Genomic DNA, 25,798 nt, shown 5'->3' on the forward strand with positions numbered 1-25,798 from the left:
TCTCACTGATGTGTGTTCGGTCGCCATCACATTGGGACAGTCCTTGAGTAGGGGTCAGGTGGTAATCTGTAAACGCCGAGACGCGGGACCCTGAGAAAGCGAAAAAGGAATGAGAGCTTTTAGAGATCATTAAACATTAATACAGTGTGATTTGTGTGTCGAGCCCTTGTGCTGAATTTCAGTCTCCATCATTATAGAATTTCATCTCTGGGACTCTCCGAAGTGGCTCCATGTCAAACAGGAGATCAGATTGTAAGCGCCTTTAGAGGAACTGATTAACTTCTGGTTTGCACAATATCGCTCAGGCTGAGGACCGAAGTGTTTTATCTGCATCCGCTTGAAGCCTCTAAATAAATTGGCCAAATTGGTTTTTGGACTAGCTGAGTCTAGACTGGGTAAATATTTAACAGGTTTTTCTTCTGCCAATATATTACATGTGGAGAAGTCTGCATTTTTTACCCAGAGTGGTCATCTTACTGGAAAATGATTGACAGTAGGTGTCAGTAGTTTCTTTTGCCAGTAGATGGCAGTCTACCCTAAGTACTGTGAATTGTGTTTTAGGACACTGAGACATGTCAAACTTTAGAGGTTTTGATATAATGTTTAGGAGAAACCCTCTCTGACATGCCTAGTCCTGTGGTAATAAGACAGAATCAATGATTAAAGTAGTAACTTGCTGAATGAATATAAAATGTGCGGTCATAGGTGTGTTTGTGGAATTAAAAAAAAAAAAAAAAAAATTGTATCCAATCAAAATGTAGTCTGAAATAATCATTTTATTCATATTTATGTCATATATTTGATAATCACTTCTATGTCACTCAGAGCCAGAAACCAAATTCATCACCTTCTTGTTAAACAATGCCAAACATAACCATTAGAGGGAGCACTTTTCACACACTCAGATGTTCATTTACTGATAAATGTCTCCTTGTTTTTTGAAGGAATTTCTCTTTGCTTGGAGTTGAAGGCTGGATTTGGCAGTGCGGTCACAGACGTAAGAGATGGTTACAATTACAATAATATGCATCAAAAAAGCATGACTATTTCTACAAGCTAATTTGTTATGCAGTTTTGTGTGTTAGACATGGGATGAGAATCTGAAACAATACAGATCATTCCTGTTATGCATTACCTTTTGGTCTTCTGTAATTTGTGTTGTTATTTATGGTGTTATTTCTATAAAATTACATTACAAACTTATGCGCAAATAGAAATATTCTGTTAACTGTAAGACTTGAAGACTTTAATATTTATAAAAATAACAATAATAGTAATAATAATAATGCAATATTTAAATAATATAGATATTATAATAACACATTGTTTATTTTAAACGTATCACACCAATTTCTGCATGTATGGCTTGAAACATTTATTTTAGAAAATGAAAGCTTAAATACACCTGAAATATTTTTTAATAAATTGCCAGGGTTATTTTTCCCTCTATCTTTTAAAGTTCTATTTAATTGTCCTACATAACAGGAAATACAAATATGTATTGTTAAAGGATATAGAATGGAATTGGATTCTAACTTTTATTTATTACTTAATATGCAAATATTTTCCCCCCATCTTTCTTGCAGAATCTTGGTTTGGAAGAGCAGAAGAAAACCTTTAATTTCAGACAAAAAGTAAACCTCCTGTACAGAGAAACAGTAAGGACTTGCTCAGGTAATGCATAGAAGTCATAAAACTGTAGTTAAATCTGTGAATCAATTAGGTTTTTCTGAATGTTTTCTCACACATCTGCTTCTATTTAAAAGGTGAGATACACTGGACAGACGGAACTCTCTCAAGTCGTCTGGAAGTGTGACGGCACGTGGTCACATGACCTGGAAGAGAAAACCCAAGAGACTTCTAGGATCCCTCTCTGGTCAGTGACACCATTTCTTGTATTAATGAATCTCATAACATGGCACATTTTTTGGTTAAATTCCACAAAAGTGGTGCATCCACAGAAATGTTAGACACTTAACTAGAAGCTGATGCTTTTGGCCTTTGTTTACACAATGTTCCCATTTAAGGATTCAGTTAACCGTGAGATAAGTAAATCAGCGCACATATGGCTTGTGCGATTTCACCCGTGCTCTTGAGGCAAACCCCCTTTCGCTACACAGAGACCCTGATGTGGAGAAGGTGCAACGTATGGCAGCCTCGCATGACTGACAAACGTGGCTTAAACTGACAGTGTGTTGTTTTGATTTGCCCTTCTGCCTGCAGAATGGGCCGGTTATCAACCTGGAAAGAAGTCTAAAGGCTGATGAACTGATCCGCACAGCGACACAGCTGCGCTCTCTTCCCCTCTTCATCTGTCCAATCTCCCCATTTATGTCCTGAGATCCACAACTTTCTGCAACTCTGGTGAGTACGGTGCCCTTTCTTTGTCTGTGTGCCTATTAGAATCCCTTATAATCTTGCTGAACTGGTTCTTGCAGGTTCCTCTTAGGCCCATTTTGGAGCAGGATATGTCATTTTGGGAAATGGGATGACCTTTTGCGTTGGCAAACTATTGATGAATCAGCATCCATTCAGCTGGGAGCTTTCGCTCACTGTTGTAGGCCTTGAAGCGCGTGGGTTTATTTCTGTGCTGAATTCAAAGCACAGAAGCTCTGAGCACGGCTTATGAATTGATTTTTTTTTCCCCATTGAATGTTATGAGCGTGTTTCTGGAGACAAGAGTCATCTGCAGTAGTATGGGAAAAATTTGACTGTGATATATTTAGCCGGTGTGACGTGATGCTTTCTTGCTGACTGTGCTTGCGGTTCAGGGCCTGGTTGATTCTGACTGAGCCAATGCTGTAGAAATTAGGCTAACTATGGTAATGAATATTAATGGCAGATGTGTGTGTGTTTGCATCTGTCGCCATGGGTAGTTCCAGAGGTTTCCGCACACGATGTTGCGTCATGGTTTTTTCCTTCACACTGACCTGTCTCAGAAACCTCAGAGGGAACTCTCAAGGGAGTTTTTGTCCTTTGTCATCGCAAGTAGTTTTGCCACATTGGCAGCTTTTGCTCAAGGGCGATCAGCACAGGGACTGCGGAATAGAGCATTAAAAATAACTCGCGTGAACCATCGAGAGCTTGTGTCACACGTTGGCTCTTGTTGGTGGCGAAAGGGGATGTCGAAGCTTTGTCACTACGCGAGCGAGCTCACCCTGACAGTCTTTGCTTAGATGTTGAGAAATGCTTAGAGTTGGATGGTAGTCAAATTTAACCAGTTCTGACACAATATTTGACCAAATCTCTTCATGTGTCCTGGCATAATAACATGGCTATTGTCTGATGTTTTATGGTGATAGAATTTTTTCAGTACATTTAACAGATACTGCCCAAAAGATTCACCCCAAAATCTAAGGACAAAAATGTATTGTTTTGCAAAAGGGGAGTGTTGATAGGTAGTAAGAGAACCTCTGCCATAATGTGTCTGGATGTAATTATCATTGGGTTTTCTTTACTGTAATACATTACAGTACTTTTCATGTATCACAGAAAGAAAAAAAAAATATTTTTCCGCCAACATCTCATTACTGTAACTGTAACACTGATTACCTTTATTTTCAGTGGTGATTTTCAATAGATTCTTATTGCTGCATTTTATTTGTCCATATTATATAAAAAAAAAACAAAAAAAAACAATACAGAACATTTTATTCACTACTGAATTCTACAATTCTACAAAATTCAAAATTTTGAGGTTAGATACTATATAGATCCTAATCGTTTAAATATTTCCTTCATGTTTCACTTTCAATTCTTAAACTTGATCAATACATTTAATTAGAATAATAAGACACTATAGGGCTGTTACCAATCAAATCAAATAATTTACACTGAAAAATTAAAACTTATGAGATTGTATTAAATATTTTTTGAATATACAAATAAGAAATGTTGGAAAGAATGATACTTTTAAACACAAAACTAAACTACCAGTAGGTGGCGGCAGGTGACCGTCTTAATGAGTAAGTCATTGAGTCATTTATTCAAACGATTTGCTCAAATGGCTGATTTGTTCAGGAATGAGGCAGTTGTTTATGAATGGGTCATTGAATCTTTGACTCAACCGATTCGTTCAAAACGCTGAATCATTCAGTAATGAAAAAACGGTTAAGTGTTCCTGTGAGATGCATTATGGTTCTGCTGTGATCTTTGTTTGGAACTATTTTCGCTTCTTAAATAGAACAAAATCAATATTGGAATGAATGCAGAATCATTGTCTCGTTTTGGTGATTCCCTAGTTATTTTTTGTTATTGAAGTTTTTATTAGGCTAGCCTACTTGTCCGATCAGGCAAGTAAAATTAACTTTCACTTGCCCCTTAAAAAGATCTTGTCCCGGACCAGCAGACAAGCCTTTATGTCGAGCCCTGTGTATGTGTATATATATATATGTGTGTGTGTACTGAACTGTACTAGTGTGTGTTTATATATATACAAGCCTGGACATGTTCTTGACAAGTTTCATGTGAATCACTCATTTCGTGTGATTCACCTTTTTATATACAAGCCTAGACATGTTATTGACAGGTTTCGTGAGATTCACTTATAACATGTTTTACAACAAGGTTCGATTTTTTTTGTTGTTGTTGTTGTTGTTGTTGTCTGAACACAGATCTGACATTTCTGACTAGGTCCACATGTCGACACATTTCTTCAATCAGTGACACAAGTACAGAATGTTCTCCTGTCCAGCATCTCCTTTTTTTAATAAAGTTTCTCTTTGAAAGTCAAGGTTGCTTGGGGAAATAATATGCGAAACATGGCGCAAAAGATAACTCTAGAGTCCAGGGAGGATGGATGAAGAGGATTGTGGGTAGTTAGCATGCTGGAGCACTTCAAGTCTCTGCTGCATGCGTTGGCTTTTCGGGTATTTTGGCTTAAATGATGCTCTTGTCATCTGGGTGCACATTAAAGGCAAGCCCATCTGTGACTGCGGGATGAGTGAATGCAGGGCGCACGCAGATTACTTTTATTAACATCTCAGTGCTACCATTATCAGCTCAGCGGGGACTGGAGTCCCCTGTTTGTCACAGTTAATGTTTCCAGTGCAGTCAAAACCTGACATATGATAGACTATTTCACCCCCGTTTAAGACCAACTCCGTCTGGTGTGTTGTGTGGTCGTGACTCTAATTTGTCATTCTTAAGTATTCATATATTCATAGTGCACAGCTCGAGCACATACACTTGTGTTTGTTTGTGAGAGTTTGGATGCGTGTTTTTTTTTCTCCGTTGCATGCATCTACAGATTTCTCTTAATGAACTTCTCTTAATGTATGTGGCTCATGACGCCAATGACCATGCAACTTATGTAAACATTGCCGCAAATCAATTTATATTCAAGCTCACTGGAATTACTTTTTTACCAGCTACAGAATACATTTACATGAGCAGAGTGCAATGATTTCTTTAGCACCTATTTTTTTTGTCCATCATAGACTCGTTTTGCAGTCATTATAAATCAAAAGCATTTTATATTCGGCTCATGAAGTGAATGGCAAATTGACCTAATTATTAAATGTCAATATCTCACTCGAGGTTTTTTAAGTGATTTATGTTTTGAAGCAGGCACAGAGAGGATGTGCAAGAACATGCCCAGTCATAAAACCCCCACATTATTACAACTTGGTGGTCAAGGCTTATCTCTGGACTCTCATGCGGTTCGGATCGACTATAAGGATTACTGATGGTTATGATTTTCTAACATTTGCAACACTTTCTGTCACCCATCACAAAAATGCATTATATTTTTAGATATGTATTTTTATATGTACCAGAAATAAAATCTATATAGTGTATATTTATTTATTAATTTATTTTTGTTTTTCATTAAATACAAAAATTAAATGCATAAATACAATTCATGAAGTGGCATTGCAGCTTTATAATTAAATTAATTATGCCAATTCATATGTTTATATATATATATATATATATATATATATATATATATATATATATATATATATAAAATATATAAATAAATGTTTTTTTTTTACTGTAGAACAATTATTTTATAATTCATTTTCATGTTTTTTAATCGTAGGTTTTTAATTTTGCAATAACAGATGGAAATTATACAGCTGCATTGTAACTCCATGACAGCTATACATTTATAAAACACATTTGTGCTGGAAAACAATGATATGATGCAAAACAATACTAATTGCTTGAAAATTTATATAAAAACACAAGTACAAGATCAACAACCTTTCAACACAGCTCTGGTCTGCTTAGACAAGTGACAGTCCCGAAACCCTCTCACACTGACCCCAGGGCACTAGGCCATTCTTTTTGTCGAGCCCTATGCCATTGTAAGATGTCCTTTTGTAATATTTACCAAATCTTGAAATTGCTTTCTGATATGAATTCTGCTTTTTGGATTTGTTATGTGGAATGTACCACCATGCAAAGGTATTGCTGCCAGTTGTGAGCTCATTGGAATTTAAAAGTTGTTTGGACTTCTGCACACAGGGTCTTGAGATACATTGTACTGAAAGATGAGCCAGCCAACTGAAATTGAAAATAGAGTAAGCCTTGCATAATATATATTTGGGGTGTTGAAATTAATCTTTGCATTGATGCATCCCAATGCGGATGTGAACGATTCTGCATAGATGCAGTAATAGACCATAATCGATTGTAGCCTACTGACGTTTCTCTGGTGTCATTCATCAAATAAAATGGCAGAGGGAGGCGAAACACAAAAGCGAGTAATAAAAAATGCACCCACTATGTTAAAATTGACAGCGTGTGAGTGTGTGGGTGTGCGTGGCAGCGATCGTGTGCGTGTTCAAGTTTGTGTGTGTGTGTGTGCGTGAGTCGAGTGAGAGTGTGTGCATGTGCGAGTGTGTGTGAGCGTTTTTATAGGCTAACTTAAGTACACTTGACAGTTTCATGCGCTTTTAGTATTTACTAGTGTTTGTTCTAAATGGTCCTGTCGTCTGCTCTGTTCAGACTTAAGTTGTGTTTGACGTTTGCTTCATTCAGGAAGTGTAGTTTCTTGAAGCAGATAAAATAAAAAGAATATTGCTGGAAGAAGTAGGTCATCTGGATACTTTTTGCCTACTCTCCTTTTTGAGTACTGTGAATTCAGACATACTACTTTTGTCACATACTGTTTTTCGCCTACTAAATAGTTGAGAAGTATGCGATTGAGTTTTGCACCCCTGTTCTAGACTATTGTAATTGCCTCCCTAAAGGCAGAACCACCCCCAGCCCTCCAGTATATTTATAGAATAATCCAAGTTGTCTAAATGTTGTAATTAGGGCTGTCGATTTAACCTGTTAATCTAATTAAAGCTGCAGTCCGTAACTTTTGGCGGTCTAGCGGTTAATAAACAGAACTGCATGTGTCTTGCGGAAGAACATTGTAGCCCGAGCTACTTCTCTCTGTTCATGTCTATGACGATTCACGCCGGTACTGGGCTACTCCACAGTGGTACGACCCGAGCCAGTCTAAAATAGTCTGCATTTAAACATTTATTGTAGGTGTGCCGTAGTGATTCAGATTGAAAAAATTCATTTAAATTTTGAACACAAAAAAAGTTACGAACTGCAGCTTTAATTAGTTATGGCGAAAAATAATGCGTTAAAATTAATAATGCATTTAACGTACCCGCCCCGCCCCAGACCTACACAAGTCATATTACATTTTATACAGTTTATTGATGATGAATATGAAGCAGGGCAAAAACTCTGTGTGATGTAGCCTGTAGAATGCAGTTAGAATGCCTCTAAAATTCCAAGATATCAGGGCACAAATGCAGCTGTATAAGTTTTTGTCTCATATTTATATCATGATATAGTTAAGCAATATCACAGTTTATTGTGAGTGCTGTTTTTGTCCGAAATAGCACAAGTGCAAATGTGATATTGATTTTATGCAACAGTTCATAATAACTGCGAAATAGCACGAGTGCAAATGAGATACTGATTTTATACAACAGTTCATAATAACTGCGAAATGGCACGAGTGCAAATGTGATATTGATTTTATGCAACAGTTCATAATAACTGTATTGTGTTATATTTTAGACACAAAATTGTCTGCTTTTGCTCAATTTTGTCTAAAAATCAAGAACGTCGTGGTGCTCTCGTCAATGCGCGCCGGAGACTATACGGAAGAGAAGAAATTGTTGAATATAGTCATTTTGTTTTTTTTGGCGCAAAAAAAGTGTTCTCGTCGCTTCATAAAATTAAGGTTGAACCCACTGATCTATATAATGACTGGATAGCTTGTGACGTTCTAAACTGCCAGCAGGAATTGAAGCCACCGTAAGTGTTCGAGAGGCCATCTTACGATTCCCTACCAGCAGAGGGCTCCAACGGCCCTTATACAGAGATTGGTAGCTCCGACGGCACTTTTAAGATGATGCGCTGTGCAGCATACAAGTGTAAAACGACATTCACAAAAGGATGTAGAAAAACTGCCCACAGGTTGTAATTCAAGCCCTGTAAGTAGTAAATTTATATGCACAATTGTTGCTATTCCCGTGTTGTTTTCTCCGAGGCAAGAGTAATGCTAAAAAACAGTAAAAAACAAACAAACAAACGATAAAACAGTCAACAGTAACATATAAGAAACCTCAGAGCAGCAATAATCACAATTAAGTGTCCAATAGCGACACCATTTGACAGCTTCAAAAGAGCTTCGTGCAGAGTCCGTTTACCGTTACTTACCATACAATTTGTATTTTGCATTTCCTGAACATGTACTTGCTAACTAATCAAACACTTTATTTGAACAAACTACTGATCTATAAAACACAATCGGTCTTCCGACCTTTTACTATCGTGTCAATCGATTTTGATATGCGCGAGGGAGAGAGAGCAATACAGTACAGTGCTCGGCCGGGTCTCTCTCTCTCTCTCTCTCTGCTCGTTCTTATATGCGCCCTGTCCACTGATCTAAATTTGTTGTTACGACGACTTATTTGTTCCCTCGTTTTAATAAATCGTGGACACGTTTAACTAATTCCATCCCTCATTTTGATTTAACGAATTACAACGTGGCCACAATATAGTAAAACGAGAGAACAAATTAGTAAAACGTGCTGAGGTAGCCTATTATTAATTTGTGGCCACAAAACAATATTCACCTGAATTTTCACCAATTCAAAAAAATATAGGTCTTTAGCATTCACTATTTAATTAATAGTATCAAACAGTTTTTCTTATCTGTGAAGATCGCTCTTCAGTGAAGGCCGACTATTGTTCTCGTACAGCTTTTTATTCCTTTTGCAAAGAAATTGCCGGGTTTTTTTTTTTTTTTTATAAATTAAAAAATACTTTCATAAAATACCCATTTAAATATGTTTGCGTTATAAGAATGTACAGGGAGACTTTAGATTTTAAAACGGTGTCTCGTTAGGCAATGTTTTCTCAGTCAAATCATACAATTTCCTATTGATTCAATAGAACACGTGAGCTCACTAGGGAATACCAATATGGTGGCGCGGTGGCTTCACTGTTTATGACGTGATGAGCTATCCAGTCATTCTATATAGATCAGTGGTTGAACCACTGTAGTCACATGGACTATTTTAACAATGTCTTTCCCACCTTTCTGGGCCTTCAAAGTGTTAATTAAATAGCTGTCAATATGTCCAATATGGATGTGTTATCTAATGGAATAGTCTGCGACTTATGTCACTGAACACTGTTGACGTGGGAGGTTTTTAGTACTGTGTAGAAGGAAAAACACTTAATTTGATCATTTTAACAACCTTGCTAAAGTTCCCCCCCCCAAAACCGCCCCTGCCTGTCAGCTGAGCTTTTTTGAAATCCAGAGCGATTGCCACATTGATCCGGTCTCGAGCAGAATGCACTTTTGTGTTCTGCATAATTTGCCTTGTTTAACAGTCACGCTTTTCAACAGCACATGGATTGTTTGTTTCTGTTCAAGCTTTCTTTGCAATACTTTCCTTTGCCACTAATGATTCACTTTGATGCTGATGCAGCCTGACTGATTCTAAGGCAGGGCATTAAACACACACACACACACACACACACACACACACACACACACACACACACACACACACACACACACACACACACACACACACTTCTCAGTGCTCCAGAAAACAACAAAGGCAGGAATTTTGGCTTTGATTTGATAGATCTACTCATTCTGAAAGCTTATTTATATAAGCATGTTTTACAATTTTGTTTGCATATTTGGTTATCGCGTGCGTAAAATATTCATATATACATAGCTCTATTTTTTTCCCCTGCAGATGGGTGACTAAAGTCTGGGCTCTTTTTCTTTTTCTTTTTTCTTTTTTTTCCCCCCGGTTCTTGTAGTCTTGTATTTCATTGATTTCCAACCAGGGATACTGTACAGAGGCACATTAAAATACATTAAGCTTTGTTAAAAATAGAATATTCTGAACAGAATCAGGTATAATTGCCTCCAGAACTATTTAGGCTCATTTCTGCTTTGTGTGAAAAATAAAAAGGTAGACCTTTTTTGTTTTTTCTCATAATTTACTTAGTGAGTTTATTTCTCAGAATTTCAGCTGTTTCTCATGATTTCTGAAGATTGTGACTTTGTTTATTGCAACTATATATCTCACAATTTTGAGTTTATCTTGAAATTGCAACTATTTCTCATTATTGTGAGTTTTATTTTTCATAATTGCAACTTTATATCACAATTATGAGTTTATTTCTCAGAAACAATGTAACGCCTCCTTATTAAATTAGCTCACAATTACATTTATGTTTTGATCAAATATCTGCAACATTAATCTTCCCATGAGCCCCCAGAAATACAAGAGAATTTGTGTAACATGCAACGTACCAGCTTTTTTAGACAGAAACTAGGAGAGACCCTACAGGAACAATTAGTTTGTTCCTCGAAACTCTGCGACTGAGAGCAGATGTTTTTTTTAATCACTCTTGCCTTCTCGTCAGAATGCAAATATGACATCTTACAACTCCCCTGAGACAAACGTTCAGACACTGATAAATGCATGTTGATTTATTTAGACTTGTTCTACAGGCCTTTGCAATTACATCCACGCTGACAATGCAGTTTCAATTTTATTATCCTTTTTTCAGATAGCAATGTACAACCTTTATAACAGATTTTTGATTCCAGTTGGTTTTCTGTATTGTATGTTCAAGTTGCCAGTGTAGACAGTTGGATTCAACGAATAGCCTTAAGTGTGTACTGGGAAGAGGGGGTTTGGCATGAGAACTCTGGGAGAACTTCATCTGTGAGTCGCTGTGACATCTTCCTCGGCCACTTCAGTCCTGTGTCACTGGGTCTCGGCACCCGGCCACATGAGCCGCAGTGTTTGGGCTCTGTGTTCTAGATCAGAGAAGATATAGCATAGGACAGCAAGGAAGGAAAGACCCAGAAGACTCCAGAGGTCTCTCTGAATCACTGGCGCTGTTTGAAGGATGATGAGGCTTTGCTTTAAGGAAGGATGAGCCATGTAGTGTGCTGCCATGCTGACCTGAACAGACATCTTTGCAGGATGGACCACATTAATATGCAGCGCTTGTTTCCTCTTGATACACAATAGCTGAATATCTCCACACCAAATTATTCTTTTGCATTATTTTTCTATGCGATTGGCTTTTGCTTTTGCATTTTTTATTTTTCGTTTCATTCAAAAAATATACCCCAACTTCTTAAATGAAAGTTTTCTAAAGTGTTTTTCCCAGAAAACATTTACTTATACTCCTATATTTTATAGAGGTCTTTTTAGAAGTGCAGCAACACACAGCAGAATCTTTTTCTTTACTTTTTTCTTTTTCACTCTTAATCTTGTTTCTAGCATATTTGAATAGTGCTTTGGTATAGTGTGTATAAAACGTACACTGCCGTTCAAGTTTGGGTCAGTAAGATTGTTTAATGTTTTTGAAAAAACTCCCTTATTCTCATCAAGGCAGCATTTTATTTAATCACAAATATCATAAAAATAGTAATATTTCATATTAAAATTAATACGTTTTAAATTAATAAATATATATTTAATTTATTCCTGTTATTTCAAAGCATCATTACTACACTTTTCAGAGTCACAAATATTTCTAATATGCTGATTTGGTGCTCAAGAAACATTTCTTATTATTATCAATGTTGAAAACAGTTGTGCTGCTTAATGTATGTTTTTCATGATTTTATGACATCTTGATAGTTTTTAAAAAAACAGCACTTATTTGAAATAGAAATATTTTGTACGATTATAAAATAATCTTTTTTTTTTATTTAATGCATCCTTGCTGAATAAAAGTATTAATTTCTTTCAAAACCAACAACAACCGTTCCCTCGGTAACACTGCATGCAATGCACATGCCTGTGTTTGCATTCATTCTGCTGCTTGTTAAATTGCCTTTAAAGAGCAGCTTGCATTCTTGCATCTGCAATAGATAGACATATTCAAGTTTCATTCTGTGTGTGATCCTAAATTAAAAACTTTACACACAAAACAAATGTTGGTATCCTGGCAAAGCTGTTGTCGACTCTTCCTTTTGTAGGATTTTAGCAGTGCTAAAGGGATAGTTCACTCAGAGGTAAACCATTTCATAATTTATTCACCCTTGTTGTCATTCTAAACCTTTTTGACTTTCTTTCTTTTGAACTCGAAATAAGGTATTTTGAATAACTCTGAAAGTCAGTGTGGTCAAAAAATACCTTTTCAAAAACATCTTTTGTGTTCCACAGTAGAAAGTCATACAGGTTTGGAACAACAATAGTGAACTATCCCTTTAAATATCTGCCGATTCTTGATAGGTATATGAGAAGCCTTTCTAGTTTAACAAGAAAGGGACGCATGGATAGTTGGAAGGGATCTTAGTTGTGTTCATATGCACTTAATGGGAAAAAGTATCTTGAAGGATTCATAAACAAAAGGGTATATAAGAAATGTCTCTCTCCGTGCCTGTCTTTGTGCTTAAATTCACCTCTCTCAGAGCAAAGAGAAAAAATGAAATAATCCTTTAAAGTAATGGTTCCCAAACCTGGATACGCGAGGTGACAGAGTGGGCACGCAAACAAAATGATTATGATCGATTATGATTTCACTTTTCTAACTTTAGTTAGTGTGTAATGTTGATGTTTAAACAAACAACATCTGCAAAGTTACAACGCTCAAAGTTCAAAGCAAAGGAAGATATTTACTTTTAAATAAATCGTTTTTTAAGGACTAAAACAAATGGCTGGAAGGGACTACATGACATTCCTCCCGGGTTAGTGACATCACGAACACAAACATTTACATAAACCGCCCCTGGGAACACACAGTCCATGTTGAGAAGAGGAAGAGTTGTATTGGAGCACATTTGTGAGTCTGCTCAAGCTGTCGCATCCGAGTTTTCATGTGCAATACAGTACGTAACACATATGCAATAGCATGTCACTCTGTAGGCATCTTACAACAGTTCCCACACAAGCGATTTATAGATTATCATGACAGAATATGCTAATCAAAGACTTGAAGATAGTTAACTCCACATCATAAATTCATCACCTAACCATTCATAAACATCCTGTTGCATTCTACATGTTGTCACTTCTTCTTGAGTTTCTCCATCATTGTCCGAATCCAGTTTAAACATAAAAGGCAGAACAGTTTCTGACACTTTAGTGCGTGTCTGCATGAGGTAATCGGAGCTGATAACACACATGAGCTCTTGAAGCTCCGCCCTCTGTGTCTGTGTCACTTGCATTTAAAGGGACACACACGAAACAATGCGTTTTTACCGACCCTCAAAAAGGGACAATTTTAAAATGCCTTAAAATTATCTGTGGGGTATTTTGAGCTAAAACTTCACATACACACACTGGGGACAACAGAGACTTATTTTACATATTGTAAAAAGGAGCATTATACCACCCCTTTAAAATAACATTTTTTTTTATTTTTTTTATTACCTAATCTTTTGACTAAGTGGAAGTCAAAAGACGCTGAAGGATGGTAAACGCCTCAGGGGGTACAAACTCTAAAAAGTTTGGGAACCACTGCCTTAAAAGAATAGTTCCCCCAGACATAAAAATGTCAATAACTCCCCCTCATGTCACTGTAAACTACTTGCTTTGAAATGCTTTCTTGTAATCCTTTTTTTAGAGGTATGCAAAAGTTGAAGAGTTACCTGACACTTTTTCCCCTCACATAATGACAGTGAGTAGAATGGGTGCTGTCAAGTTTACAAAAAAATTAAAAATCACCATAGAAGTATCATAAAAGTGGTCTCTTGTATATGAAGTCATACAATGGTTTTGACGAACACATAGATGTAAAGTTATTAATTTAATATGGCCCTCCACCCTACCTCTCAAAGCAAATGACACCTTTTTGATATCAGTGGTGTCTTTAGTCTTTTTTAATCTAAAAGTATTTCGGAATGTTTATTCTACAAAATCTACAAAATATTCTTTACAAGTTTTTTAATTTACAATTTATTAAAAAATTTCAATTTTTTTTGTTCCACAGAAGAAAGAAAGTCACACATGTTTGGAACGACATGAAGATGAATTAAAGCAGAATTTTCTACTTTTTTGGATGAACATTTTGTACATTACATGGCCTCGCATGTTTTAGCTCTTTGAATTATCAAGGTTGTTTATGCACCATAAAGGTGACAGTTCCACTCTGAAAGATCCATTTGAAATGGATGTCACAAGCTATTGGTTTTAGCTGCAGGGGTGTCCCATTTATTGAAAGCTCTCACTGCAACCAAATGGAGGGTCAGGCGAAATTTTCCATTACCAACTCTAGCTAAGTCTAACGTAAAAGCTTTTGCAACATTATGACTGAGACCTGAGGCAACAGAATTTTCCACTTATCCTCACCCTGTGTGTGTGAAGGTATGGCCAAGGGATGCACTTAAACTACAGAATTCCTCCAAACCTGCATGACAACGTGTCTTAAGCATCTACTTCCTCTTAGAAAGGAAGAACCATTCTCACACTGACCTCGAGCATTTCGAAGGTAGTGGGGTAAGAACCTTTATTTCAATGGTAAAAAATAACCCGTATTGTCACTAATAACGTCCTGAAGAACTCTTTTTGAGGATCTGAGTGGAAAGAGACTTTGCTCGAGTGCATAAAATAAGAGGCCGCTGTCATGCGTTACTCATGTTGGCATTTGCACATTCCGACTAGCGATTTATGGATTTTTCAGGCCTCTCGAAGCAAAGGCACTGAGCCAGTACAGCGGTCCTTGTGTCATGCAGTCAGTAATGAGCTTCTTAATTAAACCCCGCAGGCCTGTGGCTCAATTAGGGCTTACAGACAAGTTAAACTGATCAATCCAGGGAGTGCTTCTGCACTGTCGGACATACATTAGGAGTGTACTTTGAAGAACAAGAGACTGATTTAATGTTCTGTAAAAAAAATCAAATAATAAATATTCTTTCTTTGAGATCAGGTTCCCTTCATCTTTTCAAACTCTGTACTATTGTTGTATCTTTGTCTCCTTAATGGTCGTCATGGCCTATTAGCTTGCTCAATTGATGAGTGTATGATGAACCCAATGCTGTTCCCAAACAACTCCACTGTGCTTCCCACCCCACCCTGCCTTTTGACCTTGCTGGAGGCAATGGTCGAGTTTACTTATAGGACTAGGCGCATTCACGTTCCTCTCATTTTGCCTACTGTCTTCCATCTCTGAACCTTGAGAAATTCCCTTTAACTGGTAAGGATGCTAAAAAGTTTATCTTGGGTTTCTGATTTTGGTTTGTGCTTCTCCACAGGAATCACTTGAAGTTTCTTTCCCTTTGTGAATGCTTGAACGTTTGTCTCTTTGAATGAGTGTTTCTGTCGTCTTCAGTGACCGGATCGAATTTACCTCACGGAAGAAGCACCCATTCGATGGGGTCTCATAGTTAAATGCTTTCAAGTTGATGTCTTAGGTTTGTCTTTACCTCAGCAGTACCTAGATTCTCAATTGTTCACGTACTGTGCTTTAAGTGACTTTTTAAAACCTTTCAAAGGCTTTCAAAAATTTGTCTCAGTAACAATTTGTAGTTCCTGTAAATGAGTCGTGATTCTACAAGGTTTTAACCTCAATGATTCATGATTAAGTCTCCTGATCAACTGAAGCGAATTAGCCAAGGGTTTTTAATCCAGATTGTGCCAGCGCAGCTCCCCATAATTCCTCACTCTGCCAGATTAAAATGGCTGGTAGACAAAAATGACTGTCAGACATTGTGATGTTGATCGAAAGCCACCCCTCACCCTGCTTAAACCTCTTGGTTTTCAGGCCATGTCTGTTCGCCTGTTTTTATTGTTCATGCCATGCGTATTTTAGCTTTGAAAAAATGAGGACAGAGTGGGATGAGGGATAGGAAGAAAGGGCATGGAAGCATATGAAGGTTGAAGCTTAAATGTCACAACAGACAAGTATACAGTGTAATGACAAAAGTAACTGATGTAAGAGTGTACAGATGGTGACCAGACACCCTGGGCTGGACCAGACTGCAGGAATGGGCATGTACAGTGGTGGGTACAGTTTCGTTGACGTGTCGCCCGCTGGAGATACCCAGACGGCTGGAGTCTTGGGTGCCGATTCCACCCCCCAATACCCCTGGGGCTGCTCGCTGAGCGTACTGGGACTTCTCTAGCCTCAAAAACCTTTACCTCAGCCCAAGCAGTGATAATGCTGTCGACAAACAAGGGACTACTGCAGTGAAATTTGGATTTAGGCGTTTTTTTTTGTTTTGCGCATTGTATCCGGTGAGGGATCACGTGTCCAGCGCCTTACCCACATGACCTCATACCAGGACCAATCAAATGGTGCCGTTCCATTGGGGCTGAGCGAGAGATCGCTGGAGACATCATTTTCCCTCTGTGGTTTTTAATTTCAGTCCTTTCCGAACATCAATATTGGTAGCCATCGGTTAGGAGCTCTTTGAAGGTAAATCTTTTTATGTTTTCAAACGTTATTTTGTTTCAATGTTTCAATATAACATTGTGGCCTGGTCAGTTATGATTGGTCATAAGAAACAGCAATTTTTATGTCCGTTCACTGAAAAATTAACCTAACGATGTCTTTATGGATGATGCTCCTTTAGAATCATCCATTGGAATCATTCTTCTAGGCCCAAGATTCCTAATGCTAGCAGTTTGGGACTATATCTAGATTTTTGACCATTTAACATTAAATTAAATAGTCTTTTCATCTGAAGATTTTTTTGTTTGAAACTGTAGGAAGTATGTGTTGTTGTAGTCTAAGCCAAGTAGCTTGAGATATTTTGAAGTGATTTACTTTATTTACTGTAGGTTGTGGCGTTTGTGTTATATCCGTATATTGTTCGACAATGCTTTGTATGCCGCAGACAGTATGGCGTGAAGGATTGTGACTTGTGTGTCAGTCTCAGTTGCGATTCCGACCTTGATGGCAGTTCGTAACATTAAACGCTGCTCGGCCCTTTGATTAATACTTCTAGAGAGGTACACAGTTTTGTTCGCCGTCGTTACTTCAATTATCGTCATGGGTTCTTTATCTGTCACAATGAAGCAGAAGAGATTTCATCCTAAAAAACTATTGGTATGGAGTCCAATTGCCAGGTTTTTAACAGATTTATGTATGAACAGAACAAACGTTTTTTACAATCTTTTAGGTTATTCTGAACCTGAGAACCTTAAGAGTTTTAATTTGTGTGTTTATATTGTCATGATGCCATATTCGCAACATGTCTAATGGATTGTTGGTGCCATAGAAGTTTCTAATTCAAGGGTTGAACATTGCATTATAGACTCTTTAGAAAGCGCAGCCAGTTTATTTGCAGATATGTACTGTGTCTAAAGAGACAGGTTTAAATCGGTATTGTGCTTTCTACCAGCATGTCGATGATTTCAAAAATGGTTTTCACTGTGATGCTTGGAGACGACCAGAGGTGTCTCCATTTAGCATTTCGGCTCTTTCGATTAGTAGGCGGTTAGCGTAGCATGGGTGGTTGGTACCGATATCCCGGATCTCAGATCGCTGGATTGGTTTTGCTTGATCTTACATTGGCATTGCTGGGCGACTGAGCTCTTGATTATAATTTGGGTTGAGATCCAGGCAAGGGCGAGTGATCAGGGCTGACAGTTTTCAAGCCGCCTGTCAGGCTGAGTAGGGGAGGGTGCCCCTGCAGACACGCGTACTGCAACAAAAGGCTCCTCTAGAGTTGTTCACATATGAGTGTTCATGCGCCCCCTCCTCCCTCATAACACAACGCCCAGCCAAAGGGACCCCAGCCCTGGTGTTTCTGCATGCCCACCGGCAACGTGTGTGCCAGAAAACCTACATTTTGTTTTTACAGTGAAAAGATGTATTATCACTTGGTTTTAACAGTGTGCTTGTACTGCATGATTAGGAAATCAATACTTGGACGAGTGGCTGTTTTAATCGATACGTTTCTCAGGAAAATTTTGATTAGGGAAAACTACTTTATCTGTAGCAAGAACTGTGTGATTGCTCATTTTGTGCATGAAGGAAAATGAAGACTAGGTTTATGCACAATTGGCTTGGTCTTTAATCAGTAATGTTTTTGGTTATTCTTAATGTAAACTTTGATTTTGAATATTTTTTGAAAGATAGTTAAAATTCTCCCATTAAAAACGTTTAGCTCCCGATTAGGGCTGCAACCAACAAACATTTTAATAAGTTTACATTTTAATACAATTGAATAACTCAATTATTTTGATTAAAAAGAGCGCAATGTGGAATATGAATTTAATGAAACGATTTGCAAAGTTATGTCTGTTGTATAAAATATCTATATAATGTATTTAACATTTATATTTTATCAATTTTATCAATGAAGTATTGTAAGGGGCTTGATTTATTCTCCAGCTATATTATGAAGTTATTGTTCACATACAAATTTGAATATTGAATTTCAGGTTTTAGTTATGGGTAATTTTGAACCCTTTTTTTTATTATTATTATACATATTGTTTGAACATGTTTCTCTTTCTGTTGAACTATAGACAAACAACACAATAGATCTGATTCTATTTGTGTAACATCCATCCTATTTTCACAGAATCACAAGCTGAGAATGTTATATTAAAAAGTATTGTGCAATTAGAAAAAGCACAAAATACACAATGTAGTATTTGACATTCATATTATGAACGGGTTCATAAGTTGATTTGGAATATTTTATGACAGTTTAGGATGAAAGGAGCACTTTCTGCAGTCAAATTCTCCTTATGGCGTGGAATTATGGAGCAGGCTTATGGCCGGTTTATGTTCGAATGTAATGACTGCCTTGGAGGATTAGGGCAGGCCAGATGATGGTGGATAGACTCAGATTACATTTAGCATTTTCCTCTTGCTCCTGTTATATTACTTTGTGTTTTCTGTGTTTATAAAATTGCAACAGTCGGAGGAATCATGCATTATCTTTGAACATTATTCCCTCTCTGTATCTCTAATGGCTGCAGATCAGATTCTCCCACCCTGCTCTGTATTCAGAGGTTTTAATTTAATTCCTCCCCACCCATCATAATAACCTCATCACCGGAGAGAATATCCTCTTTTAGCTGAAGCAATCACAATACAGATCTTCAAGTCGGAATTAAGGGGACCATTTGCACATATTTTACATTTGTGAACTCTTGTGAACTTGAAAATCAAGACATTAGAAGTGGGTGGTCTGTTACTTTTTGCATACATCAGTGTTGATTTTTGATTATTCAGACTTTTCAGTTGCCATATGTTTATTATAGTAGAAAAAACAGAATGCTATTTATTGCACTTGGCTCGTATAGACTTTTTTTTTTTTCTCTTTAATCTTTTTGATCCTGCTGTAAATCTCTGTGGAAGTATTCTGCTGTGGGTTCATAATCCTGTTTGAAATCATTTTATTATGTTTGCACTACACATGCAACATTTAATCCTCAACAGCAAATTCTCTTTTTGATTATTGTCATTTTCATGTTGAGCATAAAAACTGTTGATTCATCGGACTTTTTACACATTTTCTGCGCTGTTTATGGCAAAAGATCTGTGGAATTGTTTAAATGTAATACGATGGTTTAAACAAAATTATTATTGGTGGCTGAAAGCATGATCAAATTAGTTAATTATTAACACTATTATAAATTTTTATCAGTTTTAGAAAGGTTTTTCTTTTTAATGACCAGGTTTGTTGTATTAAGAAGGGCTAATCCAGGACAAAACCCCAAAAATCAAGTAAAAATAGTTTAGACAGCATGAACAATTTAATTTGGCTCTTGTTTTGGCCACTCTGAAAATAGTATTTGACAGTCTTTCAGGTTGATGAAGAATGACTGTGCTGCTTCCGCCGTACTATACTGCCGATTATCCCTCCGTTACCTCCCTTCTTCCTGGTTGCTTTTTGTCTCTCATCCTCGTGCCCGCCCTGGTTGTGATTTCGAGAGCAAGAGAAAAGACAAACTGCCTCAGGCTATAATTTGCCCTGAAATCTCGCATGAGCCAGTGTCTCCAATAAACACTGTCGCCTCTTGTTAAGCTCTCGCCCTTGATACACTGACAGGACTAGTGATGTGTTTAACACGATAAATCATGGCGCTTGATCTGTCCAGGCCTCTCTGCCAGCCCACTTGTCTGAGGACTCACCCCATCTTTCTGCCAGAGAGGACCACACTCCTTGTTCTACGTCTTTATGGTTTAGCTTTACCTTAAAGTCAACATGGGAAAACTCCATTTACAGGTTTCTGGTCTTGTTGAACATTATTCCAATTAAAACAATTCTTTGTAATCTAAGTGTCAAATTTAATTTGATAATCAATTCAGGTCCCAGCCTACTTTTTGTTTTCCAACTGGAAAACAATGTTTTGTAGAAACGAAAATGAGCTGCGAATGCCATTTCATGTTTACTTTAACTCGTGATCAGGGGCCTGTACCATGAAGGTAGCTGAACAAACTCGGGGTTACAGGATTAGTTTTGAGTTGACAAAACCAAACCGATGCAATCAGGCTTTATTGGTACCATGATGCAGCTCATCAACTTTCTCTGTCAACTCAGGCTTTGATCCTCAAGCTATGATTACTCCACGCGCGCGTGCACATAAAAGAGTGACGTCGACACTGAACAACCAATCGCGGGTAGAGCGAGAGCGATATATTTTCCCGCGGAGGAGCAAGAGATAATCATTCAGAATTACGATGAATTTAAATATGTATTTCAAGCTCGAAACAATACGGTCTCTGCTGCCAAAGCAAGAGAAGACTGTTGGAGAAAGATTGTTGATTGTTAATGTGTAAGTTAAACAAATACGTTCTATATTTATGTAAAATTATGTATGTATGTGTAGCCTATATGTGTAATATAGTCTATAGCCTATTTTTATAATATATAAAAAAATGATACATGCACATTTTTTATATATTATAAAAATAGGCTATAGGCTATATTACACATAGGCTATACATACATATATACATAATTTTACATAAATATAGAACGTATTTGTACTACTAAGAAAGCTAGGGAATCCTATCATAAGATTAACAGAATAATAATAAAGATTTAAAATAATTCTTAACATGTATTATATTGTATAGTACATTTGTGCAATTTGCTTTTTGAAAAAAAAATTAAATAAAATGTGTTCATGTGATGTCACCCTATCAATATATCTTACCGGCAATTTTATAAAAGCCCTCTTTTATGGACATGGCCGATAAATGTCCGGGGAACACTATTAATGAAACTATTCATGTACTCCTGCAGAGCGAGGACCACCTTACGAATGGTTCGACAAACCGTGTTTTCCCCTATAGCTTCTGTGCGTCACCCACCGTGCAGGAATGTACCACTTGCAACAAAAACGCAACGCAACGCAACATTTGCGGTACAGTAAGTGCATGAATTCGACGTGTTAAATTCTTTATGTGCGGCTCAAGAAGTTCGCAAAGATAATACATATTCCTTCCGTGGAAAATCTGTATCTTTCATACAAGTAACTATCAGGAAAGGCAAGGGGATTTTGTCTGGCTAAAAACTCTTTCTCTACGAAGTGCTCGTCAAACAATTTGCGCTGAGATGTCACAGGATTTGGAAGAAAAGGTGAAGTCATTGCAACAGACACTGGGAATAAGTTACGTCACCTATATGTTTCTTTGCTCTCAGCTGATTGGTCAAACTTCAGTCTGAGATCTTGAATCCAGAACATAACCTGCCCCGGAGCAGGTTAGCCGTGCAGCGTAAGATACCATGGCAACGAACACCGATTAAAGCCAAGCTACTTTCATAGTACCTAAAACCCAGGGTTGGCGGAAACTAAACTGAAACATAGCTGGCTAGCCACCTAAACCGGCTTCATGGTACAGGCCCCTGGTATTTGTTGGATATGAACTTTGTTCATAGAGTTACAGACAGGTCTTTCCCGTAAAAGTGTTCATTCTGGAATCACTGAGTTAAAAAGGACGTAGGGTGCAGTAAATGTACGATCTCAGCACCCTTCAACTCCTCTACAGAAGCACATTTAGCGTGCTAGCCATGGACAGTGCGTCAGCAGTTTGGATGGACGTGCTTGCATTGACTAATCTTTTTGTCACCCAGTTTTGAATCCAAAAATGTTCATTCACAAATTATAAATGATAGATGAAACCTTGCATGACGTATAACCAAATGTTGAGAAAAGTTCAACAAAACGGACAGCTGAATCATAATTAAATTGTCATGAAATCAAAATTGAATTAGTGCTTTTCCAAATTTTTAGTTTTAGTTTTTATAATATTTTTTCAAAGTTTCCTTCATCTTTGAAACAACTTTCCTTTTCAGCTGACATCACACATGTCTCTTTATTTTCAACACCTCTTCTCCAATCTGACTTTGTGTCTCACTCAGAAATGCATCAGTTTGTGAACATCATTTCAGGTTAACTTAAATGTCAGGTGACTGTTTTGGTAAATGTCTCAGTATTATGATTTTGTCAAAGGAGAAATTAAAGGTACACTATGTAACTTTTGGCCATCTGGCGGTTAAAACAAGAAAACTGCATGCATTTTGCAAAGAACATTGTTTTGGTTGTGCTTTGGTTCGGCGTGACTGTGATCAATATGGTTCTTTCTTATAACTAATAAAGAGGGAGAGAGATTATCCTACTGCTCATAAAACAATCACTACTAGGCTTAAGATATATAACTAGTTTAGTTGCAGGATCTCAAGCTGACTAGCTAAAGACGTTACTGTAGCTAGACCCATTAATAGACATGGTACTTCCTTGAAAATAAATTCCAGCACAGCGCTACAACAACCATAATGAAATGGCCCTTGACAATAGATAATGCTTTACAATGAACTCTGTTGGAGAGCCCCATATGGCCATTTATCTCTTCAATAAAGTATCTTACTCACCTGTTAAGTAATAAAAACGTCATCTCCACGTCACCTTTACAACATTTCAAACCCCTCAGGTCTCGCCATCTCCGAAAAGCCCAAGCCTATGTTGATTTTTGTTTTATTACGAGCTGTCGCGTTCTCTTTTTGCCAGCAGACGCTCCTCTGTTCGGCTATTTATTTATTTATTTATTTATTTATTTATTTATTTATTTATTTATTTTTAAAAAAGTTTTAAACAGGTGATTCGCCGGAGGTTCAAGATTTAACATGCTCCATGTCAATCTTTCTCACTCATTTTGACAACTAACTTGCCACTCGTGTTAAAGTAGCTGGAGCAACTTTTCTCTATTTATGGATATGACGCGACACACACAGGCGATTGACATAACACTACATTAATAATAGGCTTACCATAGTAAATCAGGGTAAGACAAAAACACATTCGTATGGAAGAAGGATTGATGATGTATTGACTTATTATTAGTATTAATTTTGAGCAACATTTTTTTACATAGTGTACCTTTTAAATATCCCAGTGTACCCACATTTCTATTGTTTTGTGATTCTGCCAGTAGAGGTCAATAGCTTTGAGCAGTTGACAAATGGCTTGTTTATGCAGTCTTTTTGCTCCTGATGTTCAATAACTTTTTTTTTTTTCATTTCACATTAATTAGAAAAAGAGCCTATGGTCTGAAAAAGCGTTTTGATTTATTTTCTCATTGCAGTGGTCACTTTAGGAAGTGGGGTGTTTGGTTGCTTTTGGTTGAGTGGGAGTGAACTGCAGCCTCAGGTTCTGTCTCCTATTATTTTCCCTATTACAAGGTCACATAGTTGTAAGCAATAGGGTTATTGTTTTTCTTCTCCTGTTATAGCAGTTATCAAAACACAAGTTTTAAATGTTCTACTAATATTTATTTTTCTTTTGTATTCTCCATATATCCCCTCACTTGGGAAATCAACCATGGTCGGGAGTGGTGAAGACATAGCAGTTATTTTTCACCTTAAATCTAACATAGTCTATACAACTATATATTTCTCATATCACCCATGTTATTTGTCTTCATGCATCCATTGTTTTTAGAAAGTCCACTGAAGTTGAGATATTTTTTGGCAATAATCGTTGAGATTTTAGCTATTAAGATAGGAGAAACTGAGCACAGAGACAATGGAAGTTAAAAAACTATTGGACACCTGCAGCTCAAGGTTCATCTGCAAAATTGAATTTTAATCAAAATTAAGTTTAACATTGCCAGTTTAAGGCTGAGTATTACACAGATTTTTACCATGTTTTACAGAGAAGAGCAATGTAGTAACTTAAAGGGATAGTTCACCCAAAATTAAAGTTCAGAAAATTACTCCCAATCATGTCATTCAAAACATGCATGACTGTCCTTCACTGTTATTTTAGCATTATTTATATACTTTTATGCTATTTATTATTGTTTTGAATTCGCTTTAGTTTTAGTTTTATTGTGCTTTTGTCATTTTATAAATTTTTATTGAATTTTTTATATTTCTTAGCTTTATTTATATTTTAATTTTAATAATTGGAGAACTTTAACTTATTTTAAATGACAGTTTTCAGTTCTTAAACTTATTTAAAATTTTCATTTAAGTATTAAGTTTTTTGTCTAATATTTATCTTTTATTCACTCTTCAGTTTCAGCTCAAATGCCATGTCCGACATAATTGACTATTGGGTTATTTGAGATGGTCATATTCCTTTTAGATAGGCTTGATAGCCAAAAATCATTGATTATATTAACAATGCAGCAGCGGTATGTTGTTTCTCGTTATGGCTTCGAAAATGCGCAGTTATGACTGTAATCACTTTCATGAAAAATAAATTAAGTGCAAGATGTGCAGTGCCAATATACATGCCACATTCAGCATTATAACAAGAACTGGATTATGATAGAATGTTGTAAATTCTCTGTGCTTTAGTTGTCCGTGTATCAGCGCGCTGTTAAGGGAAGAGCGCATCCAGAGGTTCCCTTTCAAACCAAAGACTGGAAAAAAATAGTTCACATGCGCATTCGTGTCCTTTTGTGCAGATGCATGTTGTAATATTACGTTTATTTGATGTATCTAGGATATCTGATTAAAAATCGCATAGGAAGTGTCATAGAACGGGCTTCAGTTTACTGGAGATCATTTACTCTTCAGCTTTACCTCAAGCAACTATTCCTTTTAGATGTTTCTTTTTCGAAAACATTGATGCATCATAATCTAGCAGTTATTTTTCTATTCATACGTTCATGTTTTCATAGACATGTTTTCATGTCATAGTATTATTTTTTGTCAACATTAATTTTCGTAACCATCTTAAAACCTGAGTGCTCGAGTACTCGTTTTTTGAGACATGGAAATTGACAAAAATGCCCATCCCTAGCATTCTTCAAATAAACTACTTTTTTTGCTCGGCAAACTAAATAATTGCATGGTTTGGTCTGGAATGACATGAGGGTGAGTAAATTATGACTGTTCTAAAGGGGTCATATGGTGCCATTTTAA

General features: G+C 36.9%; 1 protein-coding gene across 8 annotated transcripts in view; it reads left to right on the plus strand.

The window, feature by feature from the left end:
* pcbp3 (poly(rC) binding protein 3) overlaps positions 1-25,798 on the plus strand; it is a 60,152-nt gene that overhangs the window by 16,286 nt on the left and 18,068 nt on the right. For all 8 annotated transcript variants that reach the window (XM_082176692.1, XM_082176694.1, XM_082176693.1 and 5 more), the window contains exons 2-5: positions 945-997; positions 1,587-1,674; positions 1,767-1,876; positions 2,224-2,364. The gene's annotated coding sequence lies outside the window, so the exon portion shown is untranslated. The remainder of the gene's footprint in view (positions 1-944; positions 998-1,586; positions 1,675-1,766; positions 1,877-2,223; positions 2,365-25,798) is intronic.

Source organism: Leuciscus leuciscus (assembly GCF_965113295.1).
Source record: "Leuciscus leuciscus genome assembly, chromosome: 7".
Taxonomy (NCBI): Eukaryota; Metazoa; Chordata; class Actinopteri; order Cypriniformes; family Leuciscidae; genus Leuciscus; species Leuciscus leuciscus.